This window comes from Sminthopsis crassicaudata, chromosome 3 (assembly GCF_048593235.1).
Source record: "Sminthopsis crassicaudata isolate SCR6 chromosome 3, ASM4859323v1, whole genome shotgun sequence".
Lineage (NCBI taxonomy): Eukaryota > Metazoa > Chordata > Mammalia > Dasyuromorphia > Dasyuridae > Sminthopsis > Sminthopsis crassicaudata.
In genome coordinates, this window is record NC_133619.1 from 408,279,676 (window position 1) to 408,298,261 (window position 18,586).

At 34.4% G+C, this 18,586-nt stretch overlaps 1 protein-coding gene across 4 annotated transcripts in view; it reads left to right on the plus strand.

Annotated features, from left to right (window-relative positions):
* Window positions 1-18,586, plus strand: part of HECW2 (HECT, C2 and WW domain containing E3 ubiquitin protein ligase 2) — a 425,511-nt gene that overhangs the window by 80,450 nt on the left and 326,475 nt on the right. The window contains exon 2 of one of the 4 annotated variants that reach the window (XM_074302809.1): window positions 9,365-9,497. The exons of the other annotated variants lie outside the window; for them this stretch is intronic. The gene's annotated coding sequence lies outside the window, so the exon portion shown is untranslated. The remainder of the gene's footprint in view (window positions 1-9,364; window positions 9,498-18,586) is intronic. 4 annotated transcript variants of the gene reach the window in all.

Consider the following 18,586-nt stretch of genomic DNA (forward strand, 5'->3'; position numbering starts at 1 on the left):
AGAATTTTTGCTTTGATTTTCTTAGCCAGGAGAGTACAATGTTTTCTTCCTGACCTTTCAAGAGGATTTTTTTTCTTTTTTCCTTCCTTCCTTCCTTCCTTCCTTCCTTCCTTCCTTCCTTCCTTCCTTCCTTCCTTCCTTCCTTCCTTCCTTCCTTCCTTCCTTCCTTCCTTCCTTCCTTCCTTCCTTCCTTCCTTCCTTCCTTCCTTCCTTCTTTCCTTCCTTCCTTCATCCCTCCCTGCCTCCCTCTCTCCTTCCCTCCCTGCCTCCCTCTCTCCTTCCCTCTCTCCTTCCTTCCCTCCCTCCCTTCCTTTCCTTCTTTCTTTTTAAAATCAAGATTAATTGTAAAGCAGTAAGACTCTGGAAGAAAAATGCTATTTAAATCTGAATAGTTAATTTGGTTATTTTAAGCTTTAGTGGGAGTTCTTTGCTGAATAAAAAAGAATATGAGTGCAGCTTGAAATCAAGCTATAATAAGAATATGATCTGTTTGTGTGATAATTGCCCAGAAAAATTCTTGCTGTTGCTTACTGTTAAAACATAAATATTGGAGAATTGCCATCATTATCCTATATGTAACTGTCTGGGGCAATGAATAATTAAAACTGTTTCAAATTGGTTTCAGTACTAGTATGTCATGCAGTGATAAAAGTCACAGTTAATGATACCCTGCCCTCAGGGGGCTTGCCATCTTGTTAAAGAGTCAAAACATAATAAAAAGATAAGAAAGAAAGAAAAATCAGAGTAATATGAACTACAAGAAATGTTAGCCAATTTTTCAGAGGTTTAAGAGAAATATTTTAAGCATTTCCCTAAGAATTGTGTTATGGTGGGAAGAACTTCTGAACTTGAAAAGTCTTGTAACTAAGAATTGTTGAACGTGGGGCAAGCATTGTACCACATCCTATAGGCAAACATATAAGTAAGAAAGAAACTTCAGTTAACGTAGAAGAGGTGGGGATGGAGACAGAAATCTGAGGATACCATGATGCAGCTGATGGAGAAGTTATTTGCATGGTTCACCCCATGCAAACACTTCACAATACTCTTCTACTTTAGGAGAAATTGGCAAAGTCCTCATTATTTCTCCTTAGTTACAGTTCTATCTTATATTTGGAGCCAAAAGTGGACAAAATGCTCTTTTTGCCACATACTACCCGCATAACTTTGGACTATTGATTTCATTTAAGCTTCAGTTTCCTTATTTAGAAAATTATATTGTTAGAATAAGTATCTTGAAGGTCCTGTCCAACTGAGAAACCCAATATTCTACAAATGTTGAAAACTGAAATGTTTTTCCTGTATTAGGAGGGAATTAGATTTTATTCATCTCATTTCATTCAATTCATTTTGTAGTATGTAGTTTGTTATAGTTATCTGGTTCATAGGAACAGAACTCTAAAAGTTGAAACATGACTCTAGAGCCATCTGATTTATTATTTCATTTAAAAGATGAGCCCAGAATCCAGTAAGATTTGTTTAGGAAAGCCACATGGATAGATCTTAAATGCTGATTGATACATAGGACACTCTCATGTAAATTGCCACATATGTTCCAAAGAGAATTTGTTCTATTCAGAAAAGATCTGATGTGGGATTGCAATAGAGTTTAATGTTGGGTTCTAGATTACCTATATTTTATTATGTTCTTGAGTAGACTGAAGTGACCCAGTTATGTTAATTCCACAGGAACAGCATGAGAGTAGATTTGTTTTGTTCAGATTTAAAATGATATTGGATGTTCATACATTTCTGGAAATAGTGAATTTATAAATGGTTCCATGGCTGAAATGTTACTAAACAAAATGTCCTAAACTAAGGTCAGTAAGTATGAAGTATATCAGCAGAATTACTCGGTCCTGTAGGGCAATTAGTTGGAAAGAACTAAGGTTGAATTTTATCTAAAGCTGATTGGGATTTTCCCCACCTCCTCACCGTTGAATAATTTGCTTTTGAGTAAGTGTTCCAGTATCAGTGGGCACTTCCCTCTCTAGGCCGAACCTTGCACAACTGGCTAATTGATTAGATGTTTGCTTCACATGTAGAAGAGTTGCTTTCCTTTTTAGTAATGTGAAAAGAGACTAGTTCACTGATATCTCAATCCGTCCTTCAGAAAGATCAGATTCACCTTTTCAGAATCACCTGCTGATTGATTCACGTTTCCATGCATACCTTATGAAGGATCTGTGAAAGAAGTGGCTTTTAGGAAATTATCATGTATCAAATCATGATCTTACTTGAAGCACTGAATCTCTTACCATGTCTGATCCAAGTCACTTCTGGTTTTTTCCTTCATAGTCAGTACCCTGTTCTCTTTTTGAAAGGTTTTGTGAGAATAATATCTTCATTTTAAAATAATATAAACATTATAAATATTCAAAATTTGTTTATTTGTATCAGTAACTTGAGAGTTCATAGAATAGCAGAAAAATTAAGCAAGAGACCCCAAACCCCTGGTTTGTGCAAAGATAATTGGTTTGTAAACATGAAGAGGAAAGGAGACTAGTGTATACAGGTTTCTATCCCAGATACATTAAGGATAATAGAAAAAATAAAGGGCTGGGACAGCTCCACGTGAGGACATTCCTTTCTGGGGGAGGGGACTTAGTTTTCTTCTTTTTCTAGATGTTAAGGTCTTTTTCTGCTTCAGAGATATGAGAGTCTAGGTTAAGAAAGAAATACACTGTAACATATTTCATACGGCTTATACAACCTTTCCAGAGCACATTTTTGTCCAAAAAAAATCCTCAAACTTCTGGAATAAGAATATAATGGATGAGAAGTAACATTGTCAGTGAAAACTGGCTACAGAAAAGGTGATCTGGCCACTTCTTTACTTTTTGATGTGTCTGATGGTGGATAAATTGCCCAGACTTTGAAAAGACTCAACTTTGATAGGATGATTACTTAGTTCTTGGCAGGGTTAGATCTGCATGGCCCATGTCACACAAATCTTTCTATTTAGCCTTATGTCATTTGCTTATATAAGCCTGGTGTCAAGACATCCTTTCTGGAATGAGGATCTGGGTAAAATTTTCTGGGTACTTCTCACAAAATCTTCTTGGCTCATGTCCCTAGCCAAATAAACCCTTGAAACTTCATGTTCTGTTTTGTTTTCCTATTAAAGTATAAAAATAGATGTTTGTATTTCAAATTTCCCTAAAATATACTGACGGCTCAACCTTGAGACCATATTTTTATTTTAATTATCTTTAAGGTGATATTCCCTATATCTGAATTTGTTGGGAATTATTTCATGCCCCAAATTGGCATTTTCTTTCTAACCTAGAGACTTAACCTTGCTATTAATTCCATTATTAGTAAGGAGCTAATCACTCAGTCATATTAAAATCAGGTTTGTTTTCATGTTAAAGAAACTATATTTAAGAGAATATAAATGTTGATGAGTATAATGCATTCATTCTAAAGTTTTACTTTCCTCAGAAACTGTGGCCTCAAGATAAATTATGAATGTTGTTCAGTTATTACACTTGTACCACAAATGCTCTATTATTACTCTAATAAGATAGTTGTCCAGTGTAACAGTTTCTGAAAGTATATTATGCTCAGGGAATTGTGACTATGCAGTGTAATACATTTTATTACAGACAAATCACATTAAATAGTCTTGGTAACTGTTCTTATAGCTTCTAAGAGCTTTCAGTTCTGTAGAGAGTAGGCTGCAAACTGAAAATAATTTCCATGGAGTATGGGTCTTCCCAAGTTCATGTCTAAATCTGTCATCACTAATGGATAAGTTCTTAGTTCAGTGAATACTGGCTGCTACCAAAAACTTCTACTTACTTCTCTGGGCATTGATGCTGGACTGGCTGCAAAATCTGGCGTAATTTCTACTTCTGGACTTCCTGGTGGTTCACTTTCCTGACTTTTCTCACAAAGTCAGACCTCTAATGTTCTTTACCTAAGTAAAATAACAAATGTTGAAGTGAAAGATAGAAGTTCATGTTTATGGATCACATGTTGATCTCAGAAAGGAAAAGTCCAAGGCTTCTCTCTTTTAATAATTTCTTACCAGAATGCCACCGGGCAAGATGTCAGCCAAAGAGTCCAGGTGCTATTGGTTATTTTCTCTTGAATATCTACTGCTATATAGCCAATCAAAAAGACCACCCTTTATCACATAATGGAGGTAGATGGCACAGTGAAAAGAACACCAGATCTGAAGTAAGAAAGATCTGACACTTTGGCCTCCAAACACTAGCTGTATGACCTTGGACAAGTCACTTAAACCTGCTTACCTCAGTTTTCTCATTTGTAAAATGAGATGGAGAAGAAAATGGCATCCAACTCTAGTATCTTTGCCTAGAAAGGCCCAAATGGGGTCACAAAAAATTGGACACTACCAAAATGATTGTACAACAATAAGCAATTATAGAATATCTACAAAGGCTCCCAAGCTCTTCAAGACACTTCCATTACATGCTATCATGACTCTTTGGAAAATGGATTCCCATGTTTTTCTGCATGAGAGATTGAGCATTCTAATAATAGCCCACTTCTCTCACTCATTACACTTTCACCGTTTTTTAAAATATCTGAACATGTTTTATTTCTGTTATGACATATTTAGCTTTTCTCTAGCTCAGGCATTGTCATTCTCAAATGTCACGTCAATACAATGGACCCCATGGCTGACTTTGAAGATAGGTTTATATAGTTGCTTGGATTAGGAAACTTCTAGCAAATTCAACACTCAGTTTCAATCGAATCCTTCTGGACCTATTCTGAATCTATAGACAATGGAGGAAGATGGGGATGAGAATGTTTGTCTTGTAGTCAGAGGATGAGTTTAATTCTTGTTTTAGATCCTTGTTAGTTTTTTCCCCTAGGCAAGGCATTTTACCTTAACTTCAGTTTCTTCATCTTGAAAACAAGGAGAATAGACTTGAGAACCTCTAAAGTCCTATTAATTGTATATCATAAATTCTATGATCGTGAAAGCTACCAGCAACAGATATTTTAATAACTAGTAGTGTTCCTATAAAACTTTAAAATTAACAAAGAACTATCAAAACCTGCGAGGTAGATAGTATAAGTATTTTTTATCATTGTACTTTTACAGAAAAGGAAATAGAAATCCAAAGATAATTATAATCAGTCAGGGCTTAAGCATCAGTAGATGCAAGATATGATAGTTTAAAAAAATCTTTCATTTTTTTACATTACCTTTGTAATATCTCTTTTCTCTCCCCTTCCCCCCAAACCATCCTTTGTTACAAAAAAGAAAAGAAAAAAAATTGATCAAAATTAACATACGAATGGAATCTGCCAATAATCAGCTGTTTTAATGCTCATTATTTCCCACCTCCACATAGAAGGAATAGGATTGTGTTTTCTCTTCTCTTCTTCAGGGCCAGGCTTAATTATTATAACTATACAATGTTCATGTTGTGATTCCTTCTATGTACATTGTTATTGTTCAGTCATTTCAATCATGCCCAACTCTTCATGGTTCCATATGGGATTTTCTTGGCAAAGATACTAGAGTGGTTTGCCATTTCCTTTTTCAGCTCATCTTACAGATAAGGAAATTGAGGCAAACAGGATTAAGTGACTTGTCTAGAGTCACACAGCTCGTAAGGGCCTGAGATTGGATTTGAATTAGATCTTCCTAAGTCTGGCATTCCATCCACTGCACAAACTTATTGTCCTGTTCATTGTTGTAGATGCTGTTTATATTGTTTTCCTGTTTCTTTTTGTCTTCACTTCATATAAGCCTTCCAGTGCTTCTCAATATTCATCATCACATTCATCATAGTACAATAATATCTTACTCTGTATATGTCTTGAAGTTTGCCTAGTCATTCCCCAGTGGGCTTCTGTTTTGTTTCTAGATGCAAGATATTGTCTCTCAAGAGCCTAGGAAATGTGACTTTGAGTTAAGATAGGCAACAAGTAGAGTTTTCTTGTGTGTGTGTGGGGGGACATATAAAGATTATTTTGATTTTGTAATAAATTCCTGAAAGAGATCAAAATTGATTAATGTGAGAGTGTGTTCTAAGTGTGATTTGTGCCAGTATAAACCTATTGTTCAGCATGATAATAACCTAGAGGCTATTCTGACTGAAGGCTTTGCACTCAGAGCAGGAAGATTATACTGGGACATAGACATGCATTTTCCTAATCAAATAGAACAGGTGTGTGGTTGTAACAAATATGGGAGAAAATGACCTAAAATTAGAGAAAAGACCCACTATCTAATTGCTAATTTAAAGTTTCATGGCTGAGCACATTTTTGTTCTCACCGAGCTTTGTTTATATGCTTTCCTTAGCAGACTGATTCAAAAATAGAAAGCATCACGAAAGGATTTTAGAATTCCTATCTAAGCAGTCACATTCTGCTTCTCCAGTGATGTCTCACCCATGAGAATAATGTCTAGTAAATGGATTGGTTTGATAGATTGCCTGTCTTGTGTGCAAATTCTATTTCATAACACTCTTACAATGTGTAAACTCTATATTTATGGACAATTACTACATCTCTTAGATGATTAAAATCATTTGACCTTTGGCCTCCTGTTCCAGAGCACCATCTGTGTCAAAGTCAAATCATCAGACAATACTTTGCTTTAGGATTCAGTCAATTATCTGGAAGCCCTTTTTGCAGGCATTAGGGCTGAACAAGTCATTTTGGTTCCTTGGAAGGTCAGTTGTATCTAGGTCAGGATTTGCTAATTAGTACATTAGGCAGAAAGGCTTGGCTGGTGTTAAATCTTTCAAGGAATAAATAAAAATGATGTAATCTTTAACTGGGTAGAGAGTTAGTGTAAACTTGACATTTGACATATTTGACATCTGGTAACAGATTTTTAATGACATCAACTGGTGATGATGTTGCAAATTTGTCTTCAAGAATTCAGAATTATTCATAGTTGGCTAGTAATCCTAAAAACTGTATAGTAATATTAATTGTTGATATCAGCCATTCTTGATATAATCCATGCAGACTCTTCTCCTCTCCTTTTTTCCTTCTCCTACCTCTTTTATTAAACATGGAAATTTCTTTCATGATCATTTGTTAATATGATACTTTTCTATACCTCATGAACACCTTCATAGAAATTGATTTCTTATTACTTATTACTGGATAGCAGTGGAGAGTACTGAGTCTGAAATCAGATAAGACTAAAGTTCAAATGGGCAAATCATTCAATTCTGAATTGTCTCAATTTGTGACCTATAAAAGATAATAGCTCCTATTTCCCAGGGTTGTTTAGGGCAGCTAAGTGGCTCAGTGGATGGAGCACCAGGTCTAGAATCAGGAAGACCTGATTTCAAATTTGGCTTCAGAAACTCACTAAGCTGTGTGAGCCTGAATAAGTCACTTAATTCTGTTTGCCTTAATTTCCTCATTTCTAAGGTGAGCTCAAGAAGGAAATGGCAAACTATTCTGGTGTCTTTGCCAAGGAAACCCCAAATGGGATCATGAAGAGTTGGACATGGACAATAATAACAAAATTCCAGGGTTGTGGTGAGGATCAAACAAAGTAATAATTATAAAGTGCTTAGCCTACTGCTTAGCATGTAAAAAGGGCTATATAGAGGTTAGCTATTATTATTTCGGTAACTCCACTTGCCTGAAAAAAGGACACAAGGGCTTTCAGAGTCCATTCATCTGCTCTTTTGAATTGGACAGACTATGTGGTGATAACCAGCCTTCCCATTGTGTATCAGCTTCTTAGTACTCTCCAAATCACACTTTAGTGACAGGCTGTCACACACTATACTTAGGATCTTTTCCAGCTGTTGCTTCTCTTTGCTTTCCTTCTGAGACTGTTTTCATTTTCCCATTATCTTTATGTGCATTTAAAATTTCATAGTTGAACATGTATATGCATAATACTCACATAATACTCATACATGTGCATGTATATAATAAGATATTATACCCAGTTCTCAATATTTTTCAAATTCCTTGCTTTTGCTTGAGTTCACAGTCGTTTTTTCTCTTGTATGTGAATTGTGGAATTGGCAGCCCTTCACAGTACTTTGACCCAAACCGGAGATGCATTTGAACCACTTAATTCCATTAGTGGAAAGAGAGAATATGAACTGCTCAGCATGGAGACTTCTCAGAGTTACAAAAATGCTCATTAATTTGCATATACAGTGTGTGAAGTCCTGCCTTCCAATTGTGAATTTTCTCTCATTGTTCTTTGTTGCTCTGTGTGTTCTTCCTTACATACACAGTAACCCAATTCAGTGCTATTTTGGGAAATACGTAGGGTTTGCGCTCCTTCACTCATATCATCTTTCAGTGGTCTCATGGTGAAATGGAGGTGATTTGGTTCTCAAAAACAATTCCAGTAGAATCTAAGTTCTGATAGATCTTACTCAACTGGGAAAGATTTCAAGTCTGGGCCTGCAAATGGACTTAATGTTTATCATACAAGCATCAACTTATCTAAACTCAGATAGTTTGAGAGGGAATGATATAAAGTGATGTGTCTATTTAAGGATTTGTTACCTTAAGGTTTTTTTTTAAGCTGGTATCTAGATTTCCTGCCCTTTTCCCTCTGCATGTTTTTTTTTAAATAATAATAGCTTCTTATCTTTAAAATACATGTGAAGTTTTCAACAGTCACCCTTGAAAAACCTTGTGTTCCAAAATTTTCTTCCTCCCTTCCTCCCACCACCTTCTCCTCTAGACAGTAAGTAAACCAATATTTGTTAAACATGTGCAATTCTTCTATACATGTTTCCACCTTTATCATGCTGCCCCCTACATGTTTAAAAAATGTTGATTATTTTCTATTTTTGCCAAGAATGACTGATAAAGTTGCCATGATTTTCATAGATTCTTCTCAGTGTTACTGAAGAGAATATTCTTCACCACATGGTTTCCCCTATTGCCACATGGAAACTGATCTACTTTTTCTGAAATTATTCAACAACCTATTCTTTCTGCCTCTATGGTCTTCTGACATATAACAGAGAACTCAATTTCATTCCTCCTCTATCTAGCCTAAGCAAACACAGCTTTGATGCTGGGAAATCAAGTATATTTGCAAAGCTCATGAGTTCTCTTGCCTTATGAGGCATAAAGTGACTTGTATGTATCACTGGCCAAATGGTTCAAGCTCATTGTGACCATTAAATTCTGCTTAGTTCTAAGTAAGATGCAATTCTCTGCTACAACTGTGTGGATTTTCAGTTTGGTCTTTAGTTCAGTGCAATACGGAACTTATTTCAGTCTGTTTAAGAAGAAGCTCATTAGGGGCTTCTTGATTTATTTTTGTTTTTGTCAGTCATTGAACATGATTACACAATTCAGAGATTGTGCTTTTCCCAAATCTGAAGGTTAGCAGTTGTACAGTAACAAAGTAATGTTTATTTTTTTTAGTTAAATTTGTAAAGGAAGATTTGATGAGAAGAGTTTGTGAAAAGTTGAGAAGAGGAGAGTTGTCTTGATGCTCTGTGGTTATTTCACTCTCATGAAGCATTATTTCCACATTATTTGATACAATGATATGGTGGTAAGTACCTAATGACCAGCTTAAAACAAAAGAGTATGCTGGACACTTTAAGTTTAAATTTAAGTTATTAATATTTTTTCTATCACTGTCTTAAGTCAGAATAATAAAACCCAAGAAATTAAGTCCTTTAAAGTTTGCTGATTTCTTTTTTTTTTTTTCCCTGAGGCAATTGGGGTTAAGTGACTTGCCCAGGGTGACACGGCCAGGAAGTGTTAAGTATCTGAGGTCATATTTGAACTCAGGGTCTTCTGATTTCAAGACTGGTGCTTTATCCACTGCACCACCTAGCTGCCCCAAGTTTGCTGATTTCTGAAGTATACATGCTCATGCTAAAAATTTAATAGTTGGCTCTCATGAGCTGGTTTAAGTTGGCTTCATCACTTATAAAGTATAATACTTTCTTTTGATAATATTAGGTGATATTTCTCCCCTCCTTCTCTTACTTCCCGCTTTCTTAGTTCCTGACTTCCTCCCTGTCATTTTGCTGTCCATCTAATTCTTTCTCAAGCACCTACTGTGCATAGAACAGATACTGAATACTTTACCCTTTCCTTTGACTTGGTAAGAGCAAATAGGAACTTTATAAAATCCCTTCCAACTCTAAGATGCTATCCATGAAGATACTTAATGATTTAGATTTGTTTATCCCTTTTGTTTTGTAGGCTGAGATCTGTTTCCTAATACCTACTAATTAACAGTAACTTAATACATTATTTTATCTGGGAGCTCTCTTCTAACATAAGGTTTTTGTCATGCTGGACCCCAATATTATTTGCATTTTAAAGCTGTTAATGATAGATGATAGTGTGTTATATTCCAGTGGCCAAATAGAAATATTGCTTTCAGAGGAAGTTTTTTATTTTATCCTTTCAGATTAAAAAATATCAACAAAATGAAACAACAAGAACAAAAAAATTCTCTCTAACTTGGTAGTGAAGGCCCTCAAGTCTCCCTTTCTAGACATGTTTCAGACCTCTTTACCTCATATATTTTATGTTTCAGTCAAATTAAATTAAAGTGTATGGTTGCTCTCTGAGGGTAGACAACATATAATTACATTAACTGCACTTTTTAGAAATGAATTCATTTTTAGAGTCCAGCAGAACAATATTCATTTTCACTTCAAGAGAAATTTTATCATTTGAGGCTGAAATTTGTTCAGCTATTTCCATAATTTTTAAGAGCTTATTGATTTCAGAATAGTAGTAAGCATTATTGCCCCATTTTATTCCCAAGAAATGTGAAAGGATGTGTAACTGTAGAACTTTTTTAAATGAATGATGGATTGAAATGCTGTTCCATGGTGCTGAGTATCTGGAGAAAAAATGCTGAAATAACATTAAGGTTTTTGGGTAGTTGTGTCTAAGGAGGAGAATGGAGAAATGTAGCCCTGTTTTAATGATTGGAGTAGGAATTATCAATGGGATTGTGGTTCATACTCTAATTATTCAAATAATATGAGCTTTATGAAGCCGATTCTTTAGGTTAGGGATTTTTAACTTTTTTTTTCTTCTCATGGAGCCCTCTGGTAGTTTAACCTATGGACTCCTCATGACAATATTTTTTAAATAATTGAAGGAAATATTAAATTTCAGCTAAAGGCTAATGAAAAAGACACATTTTCCCCACCCATTCCCATTAAAGTTCACAGACTCAAGATATGATCGAAACACTATCTATCAGGATTCTACTTTCTTCTTTTTCCATGTTCCACTTCTTTTGTGGAGTAGCTAACAATTGAGTGAAAACTCTGATTATACTTGAAACTATAGTTATGAGAAGGATCATCTGAAATAACTTCTATGTGAGGATGCACACACACAGATGCGTGTGTATACACAAATAAGTTGCTAAAAACAAAGTATACAGGCCATATAAGAGTAAAAGTTACAACTCAGGAGAAGGCTGTCAAACAAGTGAGGGCCTTAGCATCTTGATGCCATAATTGAAATGCCAACTTCATCCGTTGGGTCAGCTAGACAAAATTAGAATTTGGAGGATAAAGAGATGGTTTAAGTTTGAAACCAAGGAAGCTTCTCCTAGTTTTCCTTCCTGTGATACCACCGTTTGCCTTCAGATTCATGGAAGTTTGGATAAGGTGAAGAATGTAGAGTGGGAAAGGAAGATTTTAAAAAGCTAGCAAAAGAATATTGATTGCTTAGATGGCATCAGGAATTACAGACAATATAAGAATGCATTGGTGATCTGCAGAGCTACTGCCATGGCATTCTAATCTTTCTCAAACTGCTTTTAAATACAGGAAAAATCCATAGATTTCCCTATGTCTGCAGGTTCATGATTAACCTTCCTTTAGGAGGATATAACTCTCAGTCCAAATTCTGTACAAATGAAGCAAACATTTTATTTAAGCCTGTGAAAAAAAAACCCTAAATACTAGTAACTATCCAGTGGCCTTTATTGTACTAGAGAGTAATCTTCACTTGCAAAGGAGTTCCTAAGAAGGAAATAAGCATTTATTAAATATCTACTGTGTAGCAAACACTGTGTTAAGTGCTTTACAAATATTAGCTCATTTGATCCTATCCTCAACTCTGGGAAGGTAGGTAGTATTACTCGTCCCATTTTACAGATGAGGAAACTGAGGCCGTGGAAGTGACTTGTTTATGGTCTCAAAACTAGTAAGTACTGAGGCTTAATTCAAACCCAGGTCTTCCAGGCCAGTCACTTTATTCATTGGACCATTTAGTTGCCTCTAGGCTTGTAAGTGAATTACAAGATAAAAAACATCTTATATGACTTTGTAATTTTCTTTTTCATTTATTTATTTAGTATTTTTTACAAGTTACATTCAAAACAAAAAAAATTGCATTTGTTTTTTAAAAAATTTTGAATTCTAGTTTCTCTTCCTTATCCCCACTCATAATCGAGAAACCACATGTGAAATTTTGAAAAACATTTCTATAAAAATCAACTTGTGAAGGAAAACACAAATCTCCCACCCTAATGAAAATAAAACCCCTTAAACCCTCAGAAAAAATTAAGTTTGAAAGAGAGACAGAGAGAGACACACACACACAGAGAATGCTTCAATCTGTACTCAGACACAAATCAGTTCCTTCTCTGATTATAGATAGGATATTTTCATTATAAGTCCTTCAGAGTAGTCATGCTTGATTGTACTACTGAGAAGAACAAAGTCATTTACAGTTAGTCATCCCCGAACATTGCTATTACTTTGTATATAGTGTATTTCACGTTGTTTGAGTTTATGGAGGACTTTTCAGGGTTTTTTTTTTCCCCTGAGAGTATCCTGCTCACCATTTCCCATAGAACAGTATTATTCCATCACAAACACATACCACAATTTATTGAACCATTTCTCAATTGATGGGCATCTCCCCAATTTCAAATTTTTTTTTTTCTGCTATGAACATTTTTTATACATATAGTTCATTTTCCTTTCTTCTTTTTTTGGCATCTCTTTTGGTATTCATACCTAGTAGTGGTGTTGTTAGGTTAAAAGATATGTATGCATTTATAGCACTTTAGGCAAAGATCATATTTTTTGATCATTTATCAGTTGGGTAATGACTCTTATTTTTTATAAATTTTACTTTGTTTCCTCTATGTTTGAGAAATGAAGCCTTATCAGAGAAATTTGCTTCGAAATTCTTTTTTTACAATTACTACTAACAATTGTATTTCTCCCCATTTATTCTCTCTCTCTCCTTTTACCCTGTCCCTCCTCAAAAATGTTTTGGTACTGGCCAGTCCCCCCACCCCCAAAATGCTCCCTTTTTTATCATCTCCTCTTCCCTCCCATATTCCATTTCCCTCCCATTTTCCTACAAAGTAAGATAGATTCTATTCCCATATTGAGAATGTTCTTTCCTCTTTGAGTCAGTGAATTAACTATCATTAAGTGTAACCTTAGAAGATGATGACCCATTTATAAATATGCAATTATATCTAAATTCTCTGAATTCCAAGATGATGGCACCATCACAAAACAAAAGTCTATTACACACCTTCCATTTTTCATTACACATCTTTGTTTTTATTTATGATAGGGAACTGAAAAAGGAAACTGATAAATTCATCTAGAGGTGGCTATGTATTAGTGCACTACTTTGAAGGATGGAGGAAAAGCTACGAGAAAAATGATCGTTACTATTAATTAATATGAATGGAGTTTGGATGGAGAATATTTTTGCTTTATTGTTAACTTTGTGCTATAGGAATGCTGGGCAGATTTTAATTTTGCTTTTTAATTGGAACCTTAGGCTATAATGATGCAATCACCTTGAATTTTTTAAGAAAGAAGGAATAAGTAGTGCAAGCTGGGAACTAATTAGAAAGCTGTCAGATAAACAGATGGTCCCTAACTGGTGGCCCTTACATAAGCCATAAATTGCTGACCTCTGGCTTCTAAGACCCTGGGTTCAAGTTTAAACTGCATTGCAGAAATTAATTTCTATCAGTTTTTTTGAGTTTTTCCTTGTCAGTAGCTTATATATTTGCATGTTACCTAGGATATTGCAAAAATAGTAGCATCAACTGAGTTGTAAAAGCTTCTAGAAACCTCGTTTTTGATCATTTAAAATACATTGGTAGGATTGTGTCACATTGTCAAATGAGGTGCCAACAGCTTGTGAGAAGCACAGGAATCTTGAGGCACTGTAGAAATATAGGTCCTTTAGTTCCTATTTCTTAGCTGGAAAACTGGAATTTTTTTTTTTTTTTAATATTTATGCAATTAAAAAGGGAGGATAGGAAAAGGAACACTTGGGTTACTTAGATATTTGTGCAATAGATTCTACAAAAAAAGTGACTTTGTGTTTTCTCTACATATACTTTAAGAAATCAGGACACCTAGAATCATACAAATGTGTATGTATGCATCCACACATACACACATATATGTTGATACACATACATACTTTTAAACGTGGCCAATGTGGGAGTTTTTTTTTTTTTTTTTTTTTTTAGATTAACCATGCAAAACTGTTATAAGAGCTTTTTATTCTCCTTGCTTTTTTTTCTTTCAAATTGGGAGCTGGTAAGATTTGGAATGATACTGGCTATGAGGTTAAAAAAAAAAAAAGAAAATAGAAAAAGGGAGAGGGAAATGTATTTTGATGATGAGACATGCAATGTATCTACTGACAGAAATGAAGGATTCATGATGCAGAATTAAATATATATTTTTGAACATGGCCAACATGGGAATTTGTTTTGCTTATATATGCACATTTGTAATATTTTTCTTTTTCTCTTTTTTTCAAATGATATTTGAGCGAAGGAAAATAAGTCATCCAATTGAAAAAAAATTTAAAAAAGAAAAGAGTATTGAAACATTTAAGTATATGTAGAAGTGAAAAGAAGGTAGTTCAGAAGGAAACACACAAATGACAGCTTTCAAATTTATATTGGTTAATTTATTTAAACTGAAAATTAAGCTCTAAGTAATAGAGATTTTTAGTTTCATTTATAATTTGTTTTTATGCTTTATTTTATATATGGAAATACTTATTTTATTTTGTTGCTATTAAATTCAGAATAAAAATAAATTAATTCCTACCCTTCCTACACCCAATGAGGGGTTGCCTCTGGAATAGCAAAATATATTACTAGATTAATTTGGGGGTCACTAAGGAAATGCTGCTAATTAAGTCAATTTCCTTGAAAAAGTTTGGGAGAGCAGTTTTATAGTATAGAAGGCACTCAATGAATTCTGTGTACTTTTTTCTTATTCTTTTAAAGATGAAAATAAAGTGCTTTAAACTTGGTCTAAGGAATTTATCCAAGGTCACATTTCAGCCTTGAATGTACTAGAATTTATGAGGCTTGTTGTTAGGTTATATTATCTATCCTAAATTTTGTTTTTAAAAAATTCAGTTGAAAGGTTTGAGAAAAAATCTTGGAAGTTTACAGAATTACAAACTAATTTCTTTTCAAAAAATAAAAATAATATGAAGAGAGAGTTTGCAGCCTTTCAGGAATATGTGTTCTCATCTACCAAGGTAATAGTGGTTATGTAATGTCTCCTTGGAAGGGAAAACTGATGCTCTTTGAGAGCCACCCTACCTTCCTCCCAACTAGCTAGGAATCTAAGAAAAATCTGCAGAAAATCTCCTAGCTAACATGAATCCTATTTTACTTTTTTGGGGGGTGGGGTAAGGTGGAGGAGTTGTTTTATCTGGTGCTGATTTGAGATTCTTGACCCCAGAGAACCAGTTTGGAATTAGAAAATTCTTTTTTATTCTTGACAAATTTCAAAATTTGATTCTATGCCCCCAGAATCCATTTTGGGACTTCTATTCCTTTGCTTTTCATATAGGTTCTATGCAGGCTAGCAGGATACTGAAGTATGCCTCATTCTCTCTATTCCTACTTTTCCTATCTCTTAGTAACACTGCCCCCCCCCCCCCCCCCCGACTTTTACATAGATTTTGTTCAACACAAAACCTTGCTGGTTTTCTTACTATTGTCTACAGGTAATGGTCTTCTTACTACAAATCCAGTACTCTTTTCACTATGCCAGTTAGAATCTCTTTAGGTTTGAAAATAAAATAGCATGACCTTAGTCTAATCTTTTACCCCAAGACTGTTTAGAAAATAGATAAGCTAGTATTCTAGCCTATATTCTTCTGAAGGCTTGGTATAGGTAGATGTTCCATTTTTGTAGGGAGTTGAATAGTTTGGCTTGATTGGCTTGGGAAAACAAAGTAGAATATAATGGTAGATAGTGCTGAAATTCTATTACCAGCAGATGAAGAGATTTCAAGATTTCTTTCTTTTCCAAGTTGACCTCTATAATGCTGAAACAATTATTTTTCATGTTAATCATACCAACTTCTTTGTGCAGTTAACTTTTTTTTTTAAATAAAGATTTTTATTTTCAAAACATATGCATGGATAATTTGACTTAGCCTTGTGTTTCAGATTTTCTCCTCCTTCCCCCCACCCCCTCTCCTAGATGGCAAGTATTTCAATACATGTTAAACATGTCAAAATATTTGTTAAATCCAATATGTATAAACTTATTTATAAATTCTCTTGCTACACAAGAGAAATCAGATCAAAAAAAGAAAGTAAATGAGTAATAAAACAAAATTCAAGCAAACAACAACAGAAAAAGTGAGAATGTTATGTTGTGATACACACTCAGTTTCCATAGTCCTCTCTCTGGATGTAGATGGCTCTCTTCATCACAAGATTATTGGAACCTGCATCAGTCATCTTATTGTTGGAAAGAGTCACGTTCACCAGAATTAATTGTTGTATAATATTGATGTTGCTATGTACAGTAATCTCCTGGTTCTGCTCATTTCACTTAGCATCAGTTCACAGCAGTTAACTTTGCTGAAGGAAAATAAGGAACTTTTTTGGAGGGTTTTCAATAAGATCATGAAAAAGTTGGTATGATTAACATGAAAAATAATTGTTTCAGCTTTATAGAGGTCAACTTGGAAAAGAAAGAGACCAGAGGGTTTTCTTTTGGGAGAAATGTTACCAGAGTCTAAATGAAAATGTATCTTGGACAGGTGGGTCTAAGACATAATAGATATTTTTGTCCTAAACCAATCAGGATAATGTAATAAAATTTCAAAAAAGAACCATAACTGTTGTGTGATTCTCATTTCTAGAGCTGTATTTCTTCAAGCTGTAGATGCCCTTTGGAGTTTATAGCAAATACTTTTTTTAGGTTGATGATATTTTAGATTATTTGTTGTAGATTATAATCTTACTAGAGACAACCCCCTACTTGGTTTTTAGCATTCATTCTTTTTCTGGATAGTTATTAGATTTTATTGCAATACTTGTACCCAGTAGACACTCATATTTTTCTTGACTTGAATTTTATACAATATAACTGTCAGTAAGCTGAATGACTTTATATGTCTACATGCATGCATACACAATTCAGCTTACCATCATTTATTAAAAATAAAAAATCTGGGATACCAGGCACTGTGATAGGCACTGAAGATGCTAAGACATAATCAAGTACATTTGATACAATGACAAAACTAGGGGTATCCTCTTACTGAAGCTGTCCCCCTTGACCACAACTTCTGCCAACCTCTAGCTTTACAAAAGTTTGCCATGGGAGGAGGGGCTGGTTGCTTTCTAATTTCAGGGGTCTCCTTCACCAAATTCTAAGTTCAGATATGTTGATTACAAATCTCAATACCTTTTGTCCTCTTTAATATCTAGAAGGGGTATCAGTACGTCTCACTTGCTCAAATGCCAATAAAGTACCTTAGTTTCTCCTAGTATTTTCCCACATATTGAAGATTCTTATGCAACTGGGTAATCTTTTCCCCCTCTCCCCCACTTTGTGGGATGAAATAAAAACTTACATAATACAAGAATTTACATAAGATAACATAATAATAAAAAGATTGCCCACGAAACTGAAAATCTATTACATACAACTTGCCATTCCATTTACATATTCCATGTAACATATATAATTTGTATATAATACATTTCTTTTTTCTTTCCTTCCCTGTTCCCCATGTCCATCATTACATACAAGTGTATACATATGTATTATGTACACCATTACATACAAGTATATATTGTGTGTGCACATAAAATATTTTATACATATACATATATACATATGTAAAATTATTCTATACATACTACTACTAATCAGTTATTCCTCTGGATGCAGGTAGTATCTTTACTTATATGTCCTTTGTAGTTAATTTGGGTAGTTATAATAGTCCAAATGACTTATTCATTCAAAGTCATTCTTTATCCAGGGTCTCTTTGGTTCTATTAATTTTGTTCTTCATCATTTTGCAAGTTTTTCCATGCTTTTCTAAGGTCATTGAGCTCATCATTTCTTATAGCATAGTAGTCTTCCACTATAATTATATACCACAACTTGTTCAGCCATTCCCTAATTTCTAGTTTTTTGATACTACAGAGAGAAAACACAGATTCTTTAGAACCAAAGGTTCTTTTCCTTTTTTTAGAACATATAGGTTTTAGAACATACAAGTTCTTTTCCTTTTCCCTTAATCATCTTTGGAAATATACCTAATAAGTATATTGCTGGGTCAATGGGTAAGCTTATTTGAATTCTGCTAAGGATTGGCTGGAGAAGCTGT